At 32.9% G+C, this 21,613-nt stretch overlaps 1 pseudogene; it reads left to right on the forward strand.

Annotated features, from left to right (window-relative positions):
- The first annotated feature begins 4,027 nt into the window (after window positions 1–4,027).
- LOC129356780 (aurora kinase A-B-like) lies at window positions 4,028–6,841 on the forward strand (annotated as a pseudogene).
- Window positions 6,842–21,613: the final 14,772 nt, after the last annotated feature.

Consider the following 21,613-nt stretch of genomic DNA (forward strand, 5'->3'; position numbering starts at 1 on the left):
ACTGGAAACTCTCACTGATCTGCTCTCCTTCCTTCTTCTCTCTGCAGAAGATCTGATGATCTCTGTAAAGTAGAGAACGTCTCTGTGTCCTGCTGATCCTCACAGGTTGAAGCTGCAGCAGTTTGAGTCTAAAGAGACTCTGGATCAAGATGACCTTTGACCTCAGAACATTTTCTATTTCTATTTCAAATATTTTCCAGACGTCGATTGTTGAAGATTTTCAGTTTTATTTTTCATCTGATCTGTTTGATGATCTGCAGGAACAAAAGAGAGAAAAATACTCTGAGTTTGTTAGAAAAGTTGAATTGAGCAAAAACATGAAGCATAAATTTCATTAAAAAGCTTTAAAGAGTTTGTTAATGGGACAAAATGTCATTTTATTCTGTTGAGGTGAAAAAGTTGATCTAAAATCAGACATGATAGCAGCTCTATAGATTCAGAGCCAAACAGTAAAACTTCCTCTGGATCTGTGGCATTAAATCCACTTGAGATCCAGACGTCCTGACCAGATCCTGCAGAGAAAAGAAACAATATTTGAACGTGGATCATTTGGACTCGGCTGCTTGGATGTGTGTTTGGATTTGAAAGGTTTTGTTGTGAAGCAGAAAGTTGATGAAGTTCACAGTGAAGACGACTTCAGTCCACCTGAAACCTGGTTTCACTCAAACCGTCTTTATTCACTTTAAGTTTCTGATGCAACAAGAAGGAAGAAAAGGTCAAAGGTGAAACAGATCAACTCCATGTTGCTCACAGATGTGATGGGATCAGTTTGCACAGCTGTTGTTCAAGAACAGTTTTATTTTCCTGCTTTTGTTGATGGATGCAAATTTGCATCAGAAGATGAGAAAATAACTTTCTGTGGTTTATTTGTGTGGATTTAAAGTGGAACAAGTTTAAAGAAAAACTAGAGGAGAAACCTGAGCCAGCGTTCTGACAGACCAAACACTGAGGAACCAGAGTTTGCATCGTCAAAGTGATTAAATCATCTGAATGTTGTGACTCGTTTCCCATCAAATCCCTGACAGGAGAAGCAAAACCTCACGTCTCCAACATGAAGCTGCAACAGGATGCAGAACTTCCACCGAGCGTCACGTCACTCACAGCAGATCAGGAGCCTCGCTCTTCACCTCAACACCGCCTAAAACCTGGGACAAGGGGTTAAAGGTCATCTCCTGCACCTAGTGCAACATTTCACTTCTTATGAGAGCGCGTCTCAGTTTAGAGGCTAAAACCAGCAAGAAGCTTCAGAGTTTTCCTGCAACGAAGCTCTGGTCTGTTGGCTTCAGTGAGGCTGGTTTTACTGAAGATGTGTTCAGGTACGCAGGAAAATTCAGCGCTGATACAGACGGGACGAGCGACTCCACCTCTGATGATGCTTGGATAAAAGTTTATATGTTCATGAGATGAAACAGTTAATTTTCCTCACATATCAGGACATTCTCCATCGGTCATCCTGCCGTCGTTCTGGATTTATTCATTATTTACATCATCAATAGAAATTGTTCAACCAGATGTTTCTCTTTGTTTTAATTTTCACTGTTATAAAGTCAAATCAAGTCAGTTTACATTACTGTCGTTAAATAAGAGTCACTGCAGGATTTTATTCAGTTTGATTAGAAATAAAACGTCTTGTAAAGAGTTTAATACATCAGCTTTATTTTATAATTTTAAACAGTTTTTAAAATAATAAAGAACAGTTGTTCTTATGTCAGCTGGTTGTTTTTTCTTGATATTTGAAGCTTTTTCATACTTTCATTCTCAAAATTAGCCACAGTTAATAATTCTGGGATTGTTACACAATAAAATGTAGGATTTTTTTCAAACTATTTACTATTTTACTATAGTAAAATAAAATATTAATTTATAAGTAGTTGTTCACTTTGTGTCTAAATTATTCTAATAATTAATCTCCATCTCTAATAACATACATGTATGAAATATATAAATTATTATTCACAGGATTAAGTTAATATAGCTGTTGTCATTAGAAACTAATGAAAAGTTTAAAGTATTAATTTTATGATGGTTGATTGAGTTCTTACTGCCCTCTGGTGGTGAACTATCATAACTACAGACATTCTTCATATAAATTGTTAAACCGGATGTTTGTTTTAATGTAAAATTTTATAACGTCAGATCAAAGTTAACTCCAAACAGTGAATCAAAATATGTCTGAATAATATACGAGTCAGAAATCTGTGATAATGACTCAGGATGTCTTTTAGTTTTTCTCTAAACTCCACATTAATGGATATTAAACATAAATAATGCGGCATTATCAGGGCTGTAGTTCCCACTAAGGCCACCAGAGGGCGTAAATACCCGCTCTGAATATACAGGTGAGTTTGAAGAGCTGCAGCTGGTTTCTGGAAATCAGTGTTTTATCTGTCAGTGTGAACTAGAAGCATCTCCACAGAGACGAAAACATCCCGCAGAGACTCTGAGCGGAGCTAACGATGCTAACAGACTAGCAGCGGCTTCAGGGAGCTGTGGTTCTTAAAACTGGAGCTTCAGCTCAAACAGAGCTGAAACAAACTCTGGTTTAGGCGATAAGATGCTGAGCTTCCGGTCTGAAGGTAGGAAAATATTTATGAAAAGTTAAATTATCCTGCAAACAGTCAGAATAATGTTGATATTTTAGCTGCCGAGCCGCGAACTGAACTATTAATATCAGAGCAGGGCGGTTTCTGCCCTCTAGCGGACCCAGATGATAACTACACCTACTTGATAAAGTTAGAGCGTTTACAAACTACATTCACTTCCGGTGAGTACTTTCACATTAAGAGCCATAGAAACGAGTTCCTCTGTTAGCTTTCATTTGAAATAATACATTTTACTTCTGTTGTTTTTCTCTCTGAAACAATAAACTGTTATTCAAAAGCAGCAAATTAAATTTTACTCATCTCAAACTGAAATGATTATCAATTCATAAAAGTATTTTAATAACATTAAGAGCAGCCCCATCTCTGACCCGGTTCCCTCTCTGACCTGGTTCCATCTCTGACCCGGTTCCCTCTCTGACCCGGTTCCCTCTCTGACCCGGTTCTATCTCTGACCCGGTTCTCTCTGACCCGGTTCTCTCTGACCCGGTTTCCTCTGACTCTCTTGCGTTCATGAAATCAGTTCCTTCATTCAGAGACTCAAACTGAAAGGTTCTTTAGTGAAGAAGAAACTTCATCTGGTTCTGATATTGAAGCTGCAGCTTGAATCCGTCTCAGGATTCGGATCAGAATCCAGTTCGTATCACCGATCAGCATCACTGTGGCTCCAGAACCTGGCCTATCTCTACCTGTGCAGGCCGGAGGAGGCCAAGAGGTCAGAGGGCAGAACCAGAACTGGACCTGGTGCCGTCATGTCGATGTTTTTAGATTTAATCTAAAAATTAAAGATTAAATCTCTCTAATATAAAATTAGAGAGATTTTAGATTCTCTCTAAAGTCTCAATTTTTAGAGATTCTCTGGAGATAAAACAGAAAATTACAGTTGGAATAACAAAGGTCAACAGTTTGAATTATGAGACAAGAGTTGTGATAATTTATTAAAGAATGTGACTTTTATACTAAAAGGTGTGGAAAGAAGAATCCAGTCAAACTTTTGCTGTTCTGCCAACAAAGTTTATTTATTGAGTCATTTGCACCAAAGCAGCTTTCAAAATGGCCGCCCTTACATCCAGCAGTTCATCAATTAACCAGTGAAGCCCCGCCTCTCAATTTGCCCGGCCAATCAAAGTGCAGCCGGTTCTATTAAAGAGCTGTGTTTGAGGCGGGCCTCTTCTTTAGCAGAATCCCAAGATGGCTGCCGCAAAGGACTCACCCTGAAGGTAGCAAAACATTTCACAGACAAAGACTCATTTACACGCTGGAATTCAACAAGTTTTAGAAAAACTGAGTCCTTCCTAACAGAGACATGAAGTAACACGACAATGACCTGATTTCTGGAGCCTCGGCTCAAAACTCTGAGCTAAATAGAGGCTAAAAGCAGCTCAAGGTTCTGAAGCTACGATTCATAAGATGCAGGAGGAGAAACTCTGGAGAGTTTTTAGTTATTTAGTAATAAACTTTTCACAGTATTGCTGCATTTCATCTGCCATATATAATTATCAATAATGACTTGTTCATCTCTTTCCAGGTGAGCTGTGGTCTCCACTGGATGCAACAGCCAGAAGAGAAGCAGCACCAGTGCAGCAGAGGGCGCTGTTCAGGTGAGCGGTACCTCACCTGAAACCCACCGGAGGAGACAGGAAGTGATTTCATGTGTCCTCAACTCCTCAGGATGTCGATTGACTTCATACTTGCTGCAGCATCCAGTAAAAATAGAATCGGTTCAAACTTTGGCACTTTGCTGTTCAGGCCAACAGCTTTAGGTCTGTTGGACTTAAAGCTCAGAGTTTCTCTTTGAATAACTATATTTAAATCATTTTTCAGTTTCCAGTCTGCCATTTTCACCGTCTCTCCCAAAGGAGAGCGTCTTCATTCCCGCCTCCCAGATGGTTGTAGCTCTGTAAGGTGATGGAGTTCAGGGCTGAGAGCTTCCAGCCTCAAATACTCACATGTTCAAGTTTAAAGAACGACTTCAAAACTAAAGTATAAAGAATCTAAGAACTGAAATCGCTCCAAAAACAAATGATTGAACAAATAAAGCAAGCTGAGCCTGATGAACCAGATGTATCTGGCTCTGTTTGTACTTGTATGACTTTGTTAGCAGCTTTGACCTCTCAGTCTGAGAAGAGTCTCCTCTGAAGGAGAATCCTTTTCCAGATCAAACTCATCCAGATCTTTTTCTGATGACGGTAAGATGAAGACCAGAGCCGACCACTGAGCAGGAGACAGTTTACCAGAGGACAGACGTCCTGAACTCAGAGACTGTTGGATCTCCTCCACTAGAGAACGATGGTTCAGTTCATTCAGACAGTGGAAAAGGTTGATGATCTTCTCTACAGGCAGATTGTCGCTGATGTTCTTCTTTATGTACTGAACTGTCTCCTCATTGGTCTGAGCTGCTTCCTGTCTGTGTGTACGAGTCTCTGATTGGTCTGCAGCGACAGACCCAGCAGGAAGCGGACGACCAGGTCCAGGTTTCCATTTGGACTTCTTGAACAGCCATCTACTGCTCTGATGAATCATTTGTTTCTGTTCTTCACTGCAGTTCTGTTTCCAGGATGTTGAAGAAAAGTCCTAAATCAGTAACTGGCAGAGTGAGAGAAACGAAAACCTGCTGCTGGTGTTGATGTGTCAGTTCACTGGAAAAGGTTTTCACTGGAAAAGGTTTTCACTGGGTGTAATTGTGACGTGCAGAAGAGAAATCCTGAACCAGGAAATATTTCAGTTTAGTTAAGATTCCTCAGATATTCCTGAGCTGAAAGCTGCGACACTTTGTGTGAACATTTGTGGAAAGTAGTTTCAGTTCATGAGGTTTGAATGTGAATCTGAGTCGCCTTTTCTTGTTTTTCTCCGGGCAGAGGAGACGTGGAGATCAGCCTGGCTCCTGACGGTTCCACTCCGACCCAGATCTACAGAAACAGGTCGGTTCTAAGGTCCGGTCCAAACGACTCTCTGGACCCGAAACGCAGCAGAACATTCCTGCATCCAATCAAATGCGATGCAGACGTGCAAACATGCAGGAGAAATGTTGCAACCATTCAGCTCAAAAGCAGAAATTCGTAACAGACACAGAGTCTCTTTACAGACAGGAATATAATATTTATATATGTAACGTAGAAGCGACGGCCATTTAGACAGTTTAACGTCTGGATGCAGCGATCCGATGTTTCGTATTGACCATCTGAATTCATTTAAAACGGTTTTATGATTTGAAAACTGGTGTAAAAGTTGTGGATTATAAATGTAGCTGATAAGCAGCATCAGTGCAGCTGAATCCACCAGAAGCTCCAGTAGTTTAATAAATAATAAAGAAACAGATGAAAGCAACAAGTTGACCAACTCAGTTCAACATGTCGATAAACGGCGACAAACATTTGAAACGGTTCAGAAAGTCCGATTAGTAATTCTAAGTAAAACGCAAATTAAATAACGAAGCATTTTAAACATAACTGGCCTCTGGTCTAGTTAAAGCTCACAGATGAGCTACTTTCTGTTTTGCTTTTGTTTTTAGTGCATCATGGAGCTGGCAGATGCGCTCCACTACAGAGACATCAAACCAGAGAACCTGTTGCTGGGAGGAAACGGGGAGCTGAAGATCGCTGACTTTGGTTCTTCTGTTCACATTCCATCTTTAAGGTATGTGCATGCTGACATGTTAGCATGCTCTGTAGTCATTTCAGCTCTGACATTGTGTTGTTCTGTCCATGCAGGAGGTCCACCCTGTGTGGATCGCTGGACGACCAAACTCAGGATGAGAAGGTGGACTGTGGAGTCTGGGGGTTCTTTGCTATGAGTGTCTTGTTGGAAAACGTCCATTTGAAACAAAAAGTCACGATGAACCTACCGTAGGATTTCTAAGGTAATTGCTGATGAATGCAATAATTCAATTCCTAATTTTCACAGGAGTTTTATCCAAATATTTGAGCTTTTTGGAGCACAGAGATCCAAAATAAAAATCTTTTAGGCAGACGGACCAGCTAACATGTTGTTAATATTTATTATTGGTGTAGGTGGAGTACAGTTCCCCTCCACATGCTTCCATTAGTGCCGGAGCTAAAGACTTGCTGGCCAAGCTGCTGCAGCCCAACCCCATGCACAGGTTGCCCATTGAAGGCGTCGTCTCCCATCCCTGGGTCCTCAAACGCTCCACCAAGACGCCCACGACTTGTGAGTCATTTCTGAGTACGTCTTTCCCAGCACCGGCTCCATCTTCCGTGTCCAGGATCCACTGATTTGGAAGGACAGTTATCAATATTTTAAAAGTACATGACAGCCAAGAGGAATCATGTTAATAAAAGTCATCCTTTCATGTTTTGAATTTTTGGGGGGTTTGAATTCTGTTTCTGTAAACATATTTACACACGAGAGGAAAGAGAGACAAATTAGCTGTAGATTTTTCGGTGGAGATGTTTTTAATCCTGCAGAAATTGAAGGGAGATTATCCCCATTTCTGAACTGAAACATGTGTTCTGAACTTTTAGATTTATTTTTCAAAAGAGTATTAAAATGGTAAAGCAGCAGTCACATTGAAACATTGAAGTATTATGGATATATGATTTGAAAAAAACGACATACTATACTATGTCGTTCGAAAAATTGAAAAAAACGACATACTATACTATGTCGTCCGAAATATTGAGAAAAAACGACATACTAGTATGTGGTCAAAAAATTTAAAAAAATGACATACTATAGTATGTCGTCCAAAAAATTGAAAAAAACAACATATTATACTATGTCGTCGAAAAATTGAAAAAAACGACATACTATATATAGTATGTGGTCGAAAAATGGAAAAAAACGACATATGTCGTCCGAAAAATTGAAAAAAACGACATACTATACTATGTCGTCCGAAATATTGAAAAAAACGTCGAAAAATTTAAAAAACCGACATACTATATACTATGACGTGCAAAATATTGAGAAAAAACGACATACTAGTATGTGGTCGAAAAATTGAAAAAAATGACATACTATATATAGTATGTCGTCCGAAATATTGAGAAAAAACGACATACTGTGGTCGAAAAATTGAAAAAACGACATACTATACTATGTCGTCCGAAATATTGAGAAAAAACGACATACTAAGTCGTCCGAAAAATTTAAAAAAACGACATACTGTGGTCGAAAAATTGAAAAAATCGACATACTATTGTATGTCGTCCGAAATATTGAAAAAAACGACATACTATACTATGTCGTTTGAAAAATTGAAAAAACGACATATTATACTATGTCGTCGAAAAATTTAAAAAAACGACATACTATACTATGTCATGCGAAATATTGAGAAAAAACGACGTCGTCCGAAAAATTGTAAAAAATGACATAGTATACTATGTCGTCCGAAATATTGAAAAAAACGACATACTATAGTATGTCGTCAAAAAATTAAAAAAACGACATACTATATACTCTGTCGTGCAAAATATTGAGAAAAAACGACATACTAGTATGTGGTCGAAAAATTGAAAAAAATGACATACTATAGTTTGTTGTCGAAAAATTGAAAAAAAACGACATACTATAGTATGTTGTTTTTTTCAATTTTTTGATGACATACTATGTATAGAATGACGTTATTTTCAATTTTTCGGATGACATACATATGTATGTACATATGTCGTCCGAAATATTGAGAAAAAACGACATACTATACTATGTCGTTCGAAAAATTGAAAAAACGACATATTATACTATGTCGTCGAAAAATTGAAAAAAACGACATACTATAGTATGTCGTCCGAAATATTGAGAAAAAGCGACATACTGTGGTCGATAAATTGAAAAAACGACATACTATACTATGTCGTCCGAAATATTGAGAAAAAACGACATGTCCAAAAAATTGAAAAAAACGACATACTATACTATGTCGTCCGAAATATTGGAAAAAAAAAACGACATACAATAGTATGTCGTCCGAAAATTGAAAAAAACGACATACTATGTCGTCGAAAAATTTTAAAAAACGACATACTGTGGTCAAAAAATTGAAAAAAACGACATACTATACTATGTCGTCGAAAAATTGAAAAAAAAACGACATATATGTCGTCCGAAATATTGAGAAAAAATGACATACTATAGTAAGTCGTCCGAAAATTTGAAAAAAACGACATACTATACTATGTCGTCCGAAATATTGAGAAAAAAACGACATGTCCGAAAAATTGAAAAAAACGACATACTATACTATGTCGTCCGAAATATTGAAAAAAACGACATACTATAGTATGTGGTCGAAAAATTGAAAAAAACGACATACTATATACTATGTTGTACGAAAATTTGAAAAAACGACATACTACAGTATGTCGTCCGCAATATTGAGAAAAAACGACATACTATAGTATGACGTCCGAAAAATTGAAAAAAAACGACATACTATAGTATGACGTCCGAAAAATTGAAAAAAACGACATATTATACTATGTTGTTGAAAAATTGAAAAAAAACGACATACTATGGTATGTCGTCTGAAATATTGAGAAAAAACGACATGTCCGAAAATTGAAAAAAACGACATTCTATACTATGTCATCCGAAATATTGAAAAAAACGACATACTATAGTATGTGGTCGAAAAATTTAAAAAAATGACATACTATAGTATGTCGTCCGAAAAATTTTAAAAAACGACATCCTATGTCGTCGAAAAATTTAAAAAAACGAAATACTGTGGTCGAAAAATTGAAAAAAACGACATACTATTGTATGTCGTCCGCAATATTGAAAAAAACGACATACTATATTATGTCGTTCGAAAAATTGAAAAAACAACATATTATACTATGTCGTAGAAAAATTGAAAAAAACGACATACTATAGTATGTCGTCGAAATATTGAGAAAAAACGACATATATGTCGTCCGAAATATTGAGAAAAAATGACATACTATAGTAAGTCGTCCCAAAAATTTTAAAAACGACATACTATATAGTATGCGGTCGAAAATTTGAAAAAAACGATATACTATAGTATGTCGTCCGAAATATTGAGAAAAAACGACATACTATATAGTATGTCGTCCGAAAAATGGAAAAAAACGACATACGTCGTCCGAAAAATTGAAAAAAACGACATACTATATACTATGTCGTGCAAAATATTGAGAAAAAACGACATACTAGTATGTGGTCGAAAAATTGAAAAAAATGACATACTATAGTTTGTCGTCGAAAAATTGAAAAAACGACATACGATAGTATGTTGTTTTTTTTCAATTTTTGATGACATACTATATAGTATGACGTTTTTTTCAATTTTTCGGACGACATACATATGTATGTACATATGTCGTCCGAAATATTGAGAAAAAACGACATACTATTAAGTCGTCCGAAAAATTTAAAAAAACGACATACTGTGGTCGAAAAATTGAAAAAACGACATACTATTGTATGTCGTCCGAAATATTGAAAAAAACGACATACTATACTATGTCGTTTGAAAAATTGAAAAAAACGATATTATACTGTCGTCGAAAAATTTAAAAAAAACGACATACTATATATAGTATGTCGTCCGAAATATTGAGAAAAAATGACATACTGTGGTCGAAAAATTGAAAAAACGACATACTATACTATGTCGTCCGAAATATTGAGAAAAAACGACGTCGTCCGAAAAATTGTAAAAAATGACATACTACTATGTCGTCCGAAATATTGAAAAAAAACGACATACTATATACTCTGTCGTGCAAAATATTGAGAAAAAACAACATACTAGTATGTGGTCGAAAAATTGAAAAAATGACATACTATAGTTTGTCGTCGAAAAATTGAAAAAAACGACATACTATTGTATGTCGTCCGAAATATTGAAAAAAACGACATACTATACTATGTCGTTCGAAAAATTGAAAAAAACGACATATTATACTATGTCGTCAAAAAATTGAAAAAACGACATAATATAGTATGTCGTCGAAATATTGGGAAAAAAAATGACATATGTCGTCCGAAACATTGAGAAAAAATGACATATATAGTATGACGTCCGAAAAATTGAAAAAAACGACATATTATACTATGTTGTTGAAAAATTGAAAATAACGACATACTATAGTATGTCGTCTGAAATTGAAAAAAAAACGACATATTATACTATGTTGTTGAAAAATTGAAAATAACGACATACTCTAGTATGTGGTCAAAAAATTGAAAAAAAATGACATACTATAGTATGTCGTCCGAAATATTGAAAAAAACGACATACTAAGTATGTGGTCGAAAATTGAAAAAAATGACATACTATACTATGTCGTACGAAAAATTGAAAAAAACATCATATGTATGTCGTCGAAATATTGAGAAAAAACGACATACTATAGTATGTCGTCCGAAAAATTGAAAAAAACGACATACTATATACTATGTCGTTCAAAAAAATGAAAAAAAAACGACATATTATACTATGTCGTCGAAAAATTGAAAAAAACGACATACTATAGTTTGTCGTCGAAAAATTGAAAAAAACGACATACTATATATAGTATGTTGTCCGAAATATTGAGAAAAAACGACGTCGTCCGAAAAATTGTAAAAAACGACATACTATACTATGTCGTCCGAAATATTGAAAAAAACGACATACTATAGTATGTCGTCAAAAAATTTAAAAAAACGACATACTATATACTATGTGTGCAAAATATTGAGAAAAAACGACATACTAGTATGTGGTCGAAAAATTGAAAAAAAGACATACTATAGTTTGTCGTTGAAAAATTGAAAAAAACGACATTCTATAGTATGTTGTTTTTTTCAATTTTTTGATGACATACTATATATAGTAGACGTTTTTTTCAATTTTTCGGACGACATACATATGTATGTACAAATGTCGTCCGAAATATTGAGAAAAAACGACATACTATAGTAAGTCGTCCGAAAAATTTAAAAAAACGACATACTGTGGTCGAAAAATTGAAAAAAACGACATACTATTGTATGTCGTCCAAAATATTGAAAAAACGACATACTATACTATGTCGTCGAAAAATTGAAAAAAAAACGACATGTATGTCGTCCGAAATATTGAGAAAAAATGACATACTATAGTATGTGGTCGAAAAATTGAAAAAAATGACATACTATAGTATGTCGTCTGAAATATTGAAAAAAACGACATACTATACTATGTCGTTCGAAAAATTGAAAAAAACGACATACTATACTGTCGTCGAAAAATTGAAAAAAACGACATACTATAGTATGTCGTCGAAAAATTGAAAAAAACAACATACTATATACTATGTCGTACGAAAAATTGAAAAAAAAAACATACTATAGTATGTCGTCCGAAAAATTGAAAAAAACGACATACTATACTATGTCGTTCGAAAAATTGAAAAAAACATATTATACTGTTGTCGAAAAATTGAAAAAAAACGACATACTATAGTATGTCGTCCGAAATATTGAGAAAAAACGACATACTGTGGTCGATAAATTGAAAAAAACGACATACTATACTGTCGTCCGAAATATTGAGAAAAAACGACATGTCCGAAAAATTGAAAAAAACGACATACTATACTATGTCGTCCGAAATATTGAAAAAAACGACATACTATAGTATGTCGTCCGAAAAATTGAAAAAAACGGCATACTATGTCGTCGAAAAATTGAAAAAAAACGACATATATGTCGTCCGAAATATTGAGAAAAAATGACATACTATAGTAAGTCGTCCGAAAATTTGAAAAAAACGACATACTATACTATGTCGTCGAAAAATTGAAAAAAAAACGACATATATGTCGTCCGAAATATTGAGAAAAAACGACATGTCCGAAAAATTGAAAAAAACGACATACTATACTATGTCATCCGAATATTGAAAAAAACGACATACTATAGTATGTTGTCGAAAAATTGAAAAAAACGACATACTATATACTGTGTCGTACGAAAATTTGAAAAAACGACATACTATGGTATGTCTTCCGAAATATTGAGAAAAAACGACATACTATAGTATGACGTCCGAAAAATTGAAAAATTTTTCGGACGTTGAAAAAAACGACGTTGAAAAATTGAAAATAACGACATACTATAGTATGTCGTCGAAATATCTAGAAAAACAACATTCTATAGTATGTCGTCGAAAATTGAAAAAAACGACATACTATATACTATGTCGTACGAAAAATTGAAAAAAACGACATACTATATATAGTATGTGGAAAAATGGAAAAAACGACATGTCGTCCGAAAAATTGAAAAAAACGACATACTATAGTATGTGGTCAAAAAATTGAAAAAAATGACATACTATAGTATGTCGTCCGAAAAATTGAAAAAAACTACATACTATATAGTATGTGGTCCGAAATATTGAAAAAAACGACATACTAAGTCTGTGGTCGAAAAATTTAAAAAAACGACATACTATGTCGTCGAAAAATTTAAAAAAACGACATACTGTGGTCGAAAAATTGAAAAAACGACATATTATATGTCGTCGAAAAATTGAAAAAAACGACATACTATAGTATGTCGTCGAAATATTGAGAAAAAACGACATATATGTCGTCCGAAAAATTTTAAAAAACGACATACTATAGTATGTCGTCCGAAATATTGAGAAAAAACGACATACTATAGTATGACGTCTGAAATATTGAAAAAAACGACATACTATACTATGTCGTTCGAAAAATTGAAAAATCGACATATTATACTATGTCGTCGAAAAATGGAAAAACGACATATGTCTTCCGAAAAATTGAAAAAAACGACATACTATAATATGTCGTATTGAAAAAAACAACATACTATACTATGTCGTCCGAAAAATTGAAAAAAACGACATACTATACTATGTCGTTCGAAAAATTGAAAAAAACGACATACTATAGTATGTCGTCGAAATATTGAGAAAAAACGACATACTATAGTATGTCGTCCGAAAAATTTAAAAAAACGACATACTATAGTATGTCGTCCGAAATATTGAGAAAAAACGACATACTGTGGTCGAAAAATTGATAAAAACGACATACTATACTATGTCGTCCGAAATTTTGCAAAAAACGACATACTATAGTATGTCGTCGAAAAATTTAAAAAACCGACATACTATATACTATGACATACTATAGTATGTTGTTTTTGTCAATTTTTTGATGACATACTATATATAGTATGACGTTTTTTTCAATTTTCGGACGACATACATATGTATGTACATATGTCGTCCGAAATATTGAAAAAAACGACATACTATAGTATGTCGTCCGAAAAGTTGAAAAAAACGACATACTATGTCGTCGAACAATTTAAAAAAACGTCATACTGTGGTCGAAAAATTTAAAAAAACGACATATATGTCGTCCGAAATATTAAGAAAAAATGACATACTATAGTAAGTCGTCCGAAAATTTGGAAAAAATGACATACTATACTATGTCGTCCGAAATATTGAGAAAAAACATGTCCGAAAAATTGAAAAAAACGACATACTATACTATGTCATCCGAAAAATTGAAAAAAACGACATACTGTGGTATGTCGTCCGAAATATTGAGAAAAAACGACATACAATGTATGACGTCCGAAAAATTGAAAAAAACGACATACTATAGTATGTCGTCGAAAAATTTAAAAAACCAACATACTATAGTATGTTGTTTTTTGTCAATTTTTTGATGACATACTATATATAGTATGACGTTTTTTTCAATTTTCGGACGACATACATATGTATGTACATGTCGTCCGAAATATTGAAAAAAACGACATACTATAGTATGTCGTCCGAAAAGTTGAAAAAAGACATACTATGTCGTCGAAAAATTTAAAAAAACGTCATACTGTGGTCGAAAAATTTTAAAAAACGACATACTATACTATGTCGTCGAAAAATTGAAAAAAAAACGACATATATGTCGTCCGAAATATTAAGAAAAAATGACATACTATAGTAAGTCGTCCGAAAATTTGGAAAAAATGACATACTATACTATGTCGTCCGAAATATTGAGAAAAAACGACATGTCCGAAAAATTGAAAAAAACGACATACTATATACTATGTCGTACGAAAATGTGAAAAAACGACATACTATGGTATGTCGTCCGAAATATTGAGAAAAAACGACATACTATAGTATGACGTCCGAAAATTTGAAAAAAACGACATACTATAGTATGTCGTCTGAAATTGAAAAAACGACATATTATACTATGTTGTTGAAAAATTGAAAATGACATACTATAGTATGTCGTCGAAATATCGAGAAAAACAACATTCTATAGTATGTCGTCAAAAATTGAAAAAAACGACATACTATATACTATGTCGTACGAAAAATTGAAAAAAAAACGACATACTATATATAGTATGTGGTCGAAAAATGGAAAAAAACGACATATGTCGTCTGAAAATTGAAAAAAACGACATACTATAGTATGTGGTCGAAAAATTGAAAAAAATGACATACTATAGTATGTCGTCCGAAAAATTAAAAAAAACGACATACTAAGTATGTGGTCGAAAAATTGAAAAAAATGACATACTATACTATGTCATCCGAAAAATTTAAAAAACGACATACTGTGGTATGTCGTCCGAAATATTGAGAAAAAACGACATACAATAGTATGTCGTCCGAAAAATTGAAAAAAACGACATACTATAGTATGTCGTCCGAAATATAGCAAAAAACGAAATACTATAGTATGTCGTCGAAAAATTTAAAAAACCGACATACTATAGTATGTTGTTTTTTGTCAATTTTTTGATGACATACTATATATAGTATGACGTTTTTTTCAATTTTTCGGACGACATACATATGTATGTACATATGTCGTCCGAAATATTGAAAAAAAACGACATACTATAGTATGTCGTCCGAAAAGTTGAAAAAAAGACATACTATGTCGTCGAAAAATTTAAAAAACGTCATACTGTGGTCGAAAAATTTTAAAAAACAACATACTATACTATGTCGTCGAAAAATTGAAAAAAAACGACATATATGTCGTCCGAAATATTAAGAGAAAATGACATACTATAGTAAGTCGTCCGAAAATTTGGAAAAAATGACATACTATACTATGTCGTCCGAAATATTGAGAAAAAACGACATGTCCGAAAAATTGAAAAAAAACGACATACTATACTATGTCGTACGAAAAATTGAAAAAAACGACATACTATATACTATGTCGTACAAAAAATTGAAAAAAACGACATACTATAGTATGTCGTCCGAAATATTGAGAAAAAACACATACTATATATAGTATGACGTCCGAAAAATTTGAAAAAACGACATACTATAGTATGTCGTCTGAAATTGAAAAAAACGACATATTATACTATGTTGTTGAAAAATTGAAAATGACATACTATAGTATGTCGTCGAAATATAAAAACAACATTCTATAGTATGTCGTCGAAAAATTGAAAAAAACGACATACTATATACTATGTCCGTACGAAAAATTGAAAAAAACGACATACTATATATAGTATGTGGTCGAAAAATGGAAAAAACGACATATGTCGTCTGAAAAATTGAAAAAAACGACATACTATATACTATGTCGTACGAAAAAATTGAAAAAAACGACATACTATATATAGTATGGTCGAAAAATGAAAAAACGACATATGTCGTCTGAAAAAATTGAAAAAAAACGACATACTATAGTATGTGGTCGAAAAATTGAAAAAAAATGACATACTATAGTATGTCGTCCGAAAAATTGAAAAAAACGACATACTAAGTATGTCGTCGAAAAATTGAAAAAAAAGACATACTATAGTATGTCGTCCGAAAAATTGAAAAAAACGTCATACTATACTATGTCGTCGAAAAGTTGAAAAAACGACATATTATACTATGTCGTCGAAAAATTTAAAAAAACGACATACTATAGTATGTCGTCCGAAATATTGAGAAAAAACGACATATATGTCGTCCGAAATATGAAAAAAACGACATATATGTCGTCGAAATTTGAGAAAAAAATGACATACTATAGTAAGTCGTCCGAAAAATTTTAAAAAAACGACATACTATATAGTATGTGGTCGAAAATTTGAAAAAAACGACATACTATAGTATGTCGTCCGAAATATTGAGAAAAACGACATCTATAGTAGATGTCCGAAAAATGAAAAAAAACGACATACTATAGTATGTCGTCTGAAATATTGAAAAAAACGACATACTACTATGTCTTCGAAAAATTGAAAAAAACGACATATATACTAGTCGTCGAAAAATGGAAAAAAAACGACATACTATATATAGTATGTGGTCGAAAATTGGAAAAAAACGACATATGTCGTCCGAAAAATTGAAAAAAACGACATACTATGGTATGTGTCGTATTGAAAAAAACGACATACTATAGTATGTCGTCCGAAATATTGAGAAAAAACGACAATATGTGGTCGAAAAATTGATAAAAAACATACTATAGTTGTCGAAAAATTAAAAAAACGACATACTATAGTATGTTGTTTTTGTCAATTTGAAATACTATATAGTATGACGTTTTTTTAAATTTTTCGACGACATACATATGTGTATGTCGTCCGAAATATTGAGAAAAAAACACATACTATAGTAAGTCATCCGAAAAAATGAAAAAAACGACATACTATAGTGTTGAAAATTGAAAAAAACGACATACTATTGTATGTCGTCGTAATATTGAAAAAAACGACATACTATACGTCGTTCGAAAAATTGAAAAAACGACATACTATACTATGTCGTCCGAAATACTGAAAAAAACGACATACTATAGTATGTCGTCGAAAAATTGAAAAAAACAACATACTATATACTATGTCGTACTAATAATTGAAAAAAACGACATACTATATATAGTATAGGTCGAAAATGGAAAAAAAAAAACGACATATGTCGTCCGAAAAATTGAAAAAAACGACATACTATAGTATGTCGTATTGAAAAAAACGACATACTATAGTATGTCGTCCGAAGAATTTGAAAAAAAACGACATACTAATAGTATGTCGTCCGAAAAGAATTTAAAAAAACGACTCGTATGTCATCCGAAAAATTTAAAAAAAGACATACTATTGTATGTCGTCGAAATATTGAGAAAAAACGACATACTGTGGTCGAAAAATGAAAAAACGACATACTATACTATGTCGTCCGAAATATTGAGAAAAAAGACGTCGTCCGAAAAATTGTAAAAACGACATACTATACTATGTCGTCCGAAATATGAAAAAAAACGACATACTATAGTATGTCGTCAAAAAATTAAAAAAAACGACATACTATATACTATGTCGTGCAAAAATTGAGAAAAAACGACATACTAGTATGTGGTCGAAAAATTGAAAAAAATGACATACTATAGTTGTCGTTGAAAAATTGAAAAAAAAAAACGACATACTATAGTATGTGTTTTTTTTTCAATTTGATGACATACTATATATAGTATGACGTTTTTTCAATTTTTCGGAGAATAATATGTATGTACATATGTCGTCCGAAATATTGAGAAAAAAACGACATACTATAGTAAGTCGTGAAAAAAAAAAAAACGACATTCTGTGGTCGAAAAAATTGAAAAAAACGACATACTATTGTATGTCGTCCGAAATATTGAAAAAACGACATACTATACTATGTCGTCGAAAAATTGAAAAAAAACACATATATGTCGTCCGAAATATTGAGAAAAAATGACATACTATAGTAAGTCGTCCGAAAATTGAAAAAAAAACGACATACTATACTATGTCGTCCGAAATATTGAGAAAAGAAGACATGTCCGAAAAATTGAAAAAAACGACATACTATATACATGTCGTACGAAAATTTGAAAAAAACGACATACTATAGTATGTCGTCTGAAATTTGAAAAAAACGACATATTATACTATGTTGTTGAAAAATTGAAAAACGACATACTATAGTATGTCGTCGAATATGAGAAAAAAACGACATTCTATAGTATGTCGTCGAAAAATTGAAAAAAAACGACATACTATATATAGTATGTGGTCGAAAATGGAAAAAAGCGACATATGTCGTCCGAAAAATTGAAAAAAACGACATACTATAGTATGTGGTCAAAAAATTGAAAAAAATGACATACTATAGTATGTCGTCCGAAAAATTTAAAAAAACGACATACTATGTCGTCGAAGAATTTAAAAAAACGACATACTGTGGTCGAAAAATTGAAAAAAAACGACATACTATTGTATGTCGTCTGAAATATTGAAAAAAACGTCATACTATACATGCATTCGAAAAATTGAAAAACGACATATATACTATGTCGTCGAAAAAATTGAAAAAAACGACATACTATAGTATGTCGTCAAAATATTGAGAAAAAATGACATATATGTCGTCCGAAATATTGAGAAAAAACGACATATATGTCGTCCGAAATATTGAGAAAAAATGACATACTATAGTAAGTCGTCGTAAAATTTTAAAAAACGAAATACTATATAGTATGTGGTCGAAAATTTGAAAAAAAACGACATACTATAGTATGTCGTCGAAATATTGAGAAAAAACAACATACTATAGTATGTATTCGGACGACTATGTCGTGCAAAATATTGAGAAAAAAACGACATACTATAGTCTGTGGTCGAAAAATTGAAAAAAATGACACTATAGTTTGTCCGTCGAAAATTTGAAAAAAACGACATACTATAGTATGTCGTTCCAAAAATTGAGAAAAAACGACATACTAAGTATGTGTGGTCGAAAAAAATGAAAAAATGACATACTATAGTATGTCGTTCCGAAAATTTAAAAAAAAAAACGACCATACTATTGTATGTCGTCGAAATATTGAAAAAAACGACATACTAAGTGTGGTCGAAAAATTGAAAAAAATGACATACTGTAGTATGTCGTCCGAAAAATTGAAAAAAAACGACATACTATAGTATGTCTTCCGAAATATTTAGAAAAAAACGACATACTGTGGTCGACAAATTGAAAAAAACGACATACTATAATATGTCGTCCGAAATATTGAGAAAAAAACTACATGTCCAAAAAATTGAAAAAAACGACCATACTATACTGTCGTCGAAATATTGAAAAAAACGACATACTATACTATGTCGTCGAAAATTGAAATAAACGACATACTATATACTATGTCGTACAAAAAAATTGAAAAAAACGACACTATATATAGTATGTGGTCGAAAAATTGAAAAAAACGACATACTATACTATGTCGTCCAAAATATTGAGAAAAAAACGACATGTCGTCCGAAAAATTGAAAAAAACGACATACTATAGTATGTCGTCCGAAATATTGAAAAAAACGACATAGTATAGTATGTCGTCCGAAATATTGAATTCAAATACATTACTATACTATGTCTTCGAAAAATGGAAAAAAACGACATGTATACTATGTCGTCGAAAAATTGAAAAAAAACGACATACTATACTATGTCGTCCGAAATATTGAGAAAAAAATGACATGTCGTCCGAAAATTGAAAAAAACGACATACTATACTATGTCGTATATAATATACTATGTCCGAAATATGAGAAAAAAACAACATACTATAGTATGTATTTCGGACGACTATGTCGTGCAAAATATTGAGAAAAAACGACATACTATAGTCTGTGGTCGAAAAATTAAAAAAAAAAATGACTATATAGTTTGTCGTCGAAAAATTGAAAAAAAAAACGACATACTACAGTATGTCGTCCGAAATATGAGAAAAAACGACATACTATAGTAAGTCGTCCAAAAAAATTGAAAAAAACGACATACTATACTATGTCGTTCGAAAAATGGAAAAAAACGACATGTTATACTGTCGTCGAAAAATTGAAAAAAAAACGACATACTATACTATGTCGTATATTGTTGGAGAAATTGTGATATTATTAATCAATTATTTGTTATTTTCATTGATCTTTATAATGTATCTTTAATTGATGCTTCCTTAAAGTTAATCTCATTATAGAATTAAGAATGTTTCTTGTATGTTGATTTACTCTGATTCCTTTCTCAGAAGGCCTCACTGACAGAGAGCAGAACAAAATCTTCCTGCAGGTTTACCTCTTGGTGAAGAGCTCTGCTTCGGTTTGAGTTGCTGGCCTCCAATAAAACCATCATTGCTAAGATCACTACATATTTTATTAATCTTTGTGCCTGGAAGGACATTATCTAGTACAGAATGATTGTGTGTTAGTTAGTGAATAACATTTGACGCTGTAGCTGTTTGCCCCCTCCCTTTAGAGCTACAGCGTCCTTGTGATTAGGGATCCTAGAAACAATAAAATAGAGGAGCAGACAAAATGTGCTTCAGAGCGGTAGGAGATTGTAACTGAAGCACATCTCTGTCCGTTCTCCTCGCGAGTGAGAAAAGAATCTAACTCTTTTGTCTTTTCTGTCTTTGTTAATGTATGTTAACAGGTGTTAACCCTAACATATATAGTATACTATGTCCGAAATATTGAAAAAAACAACATACTATAGTATGTCGTCGAAATATTGAGAAAAAACGACATACTATAGTATGTATTTCGGACGACTATGTCGTGCAAAATATTGAGAAAAAACGACATACTATAGTCCTGTGGTCGAAAAATTGAAAAAAATGACACTAGTTTGTCGTCGAAAAATTGAAAAAAACGACATACTATAGTATGTCGTCCGAAATATTGAGAAAAAAAAAACATACTATAGTAGTCGTCCAAAAAATTAAAAAAAACGACATACTAAGTATGTGGTCGAAAAATTGAAAAAGTATGTCGTCCGAAAAATTTAAAAAAACGACATACTATTGTATGTCGTCGAAATATTGAGAAAAAATGACATACTATACTATGTCGTACGAAAAATTGAAAAAAACGACATACTATAGTATGTCGTCCGAAAATTGAAAAAAACGACATACTATAGTATGTCGTATTGAAAAAAAACGACATACTATAGTATGTGGTCGAAATATTGAAAAAAATTACATACTATAGTATGTCGTCGGAAAATT

Source organism: Poeciliopsis prolifica, unplaced genomic scaffold (assembly GCF_027474105.1).
Source record: "Poeciliopsis prolifica strain line A6 unplaced genomic scaffold, Auburn_PproV2 SCAFFOLD193, whole genome shotgun sequence".
NCBI classification, from domain to species: domain Eukaryota; kingdom Metazoa; phylum Chordata; class Actinopteri; order Cyprinodontiformes; family Poeciliidae; genus Poeciliopsis; species Poeciliopsis prolifica.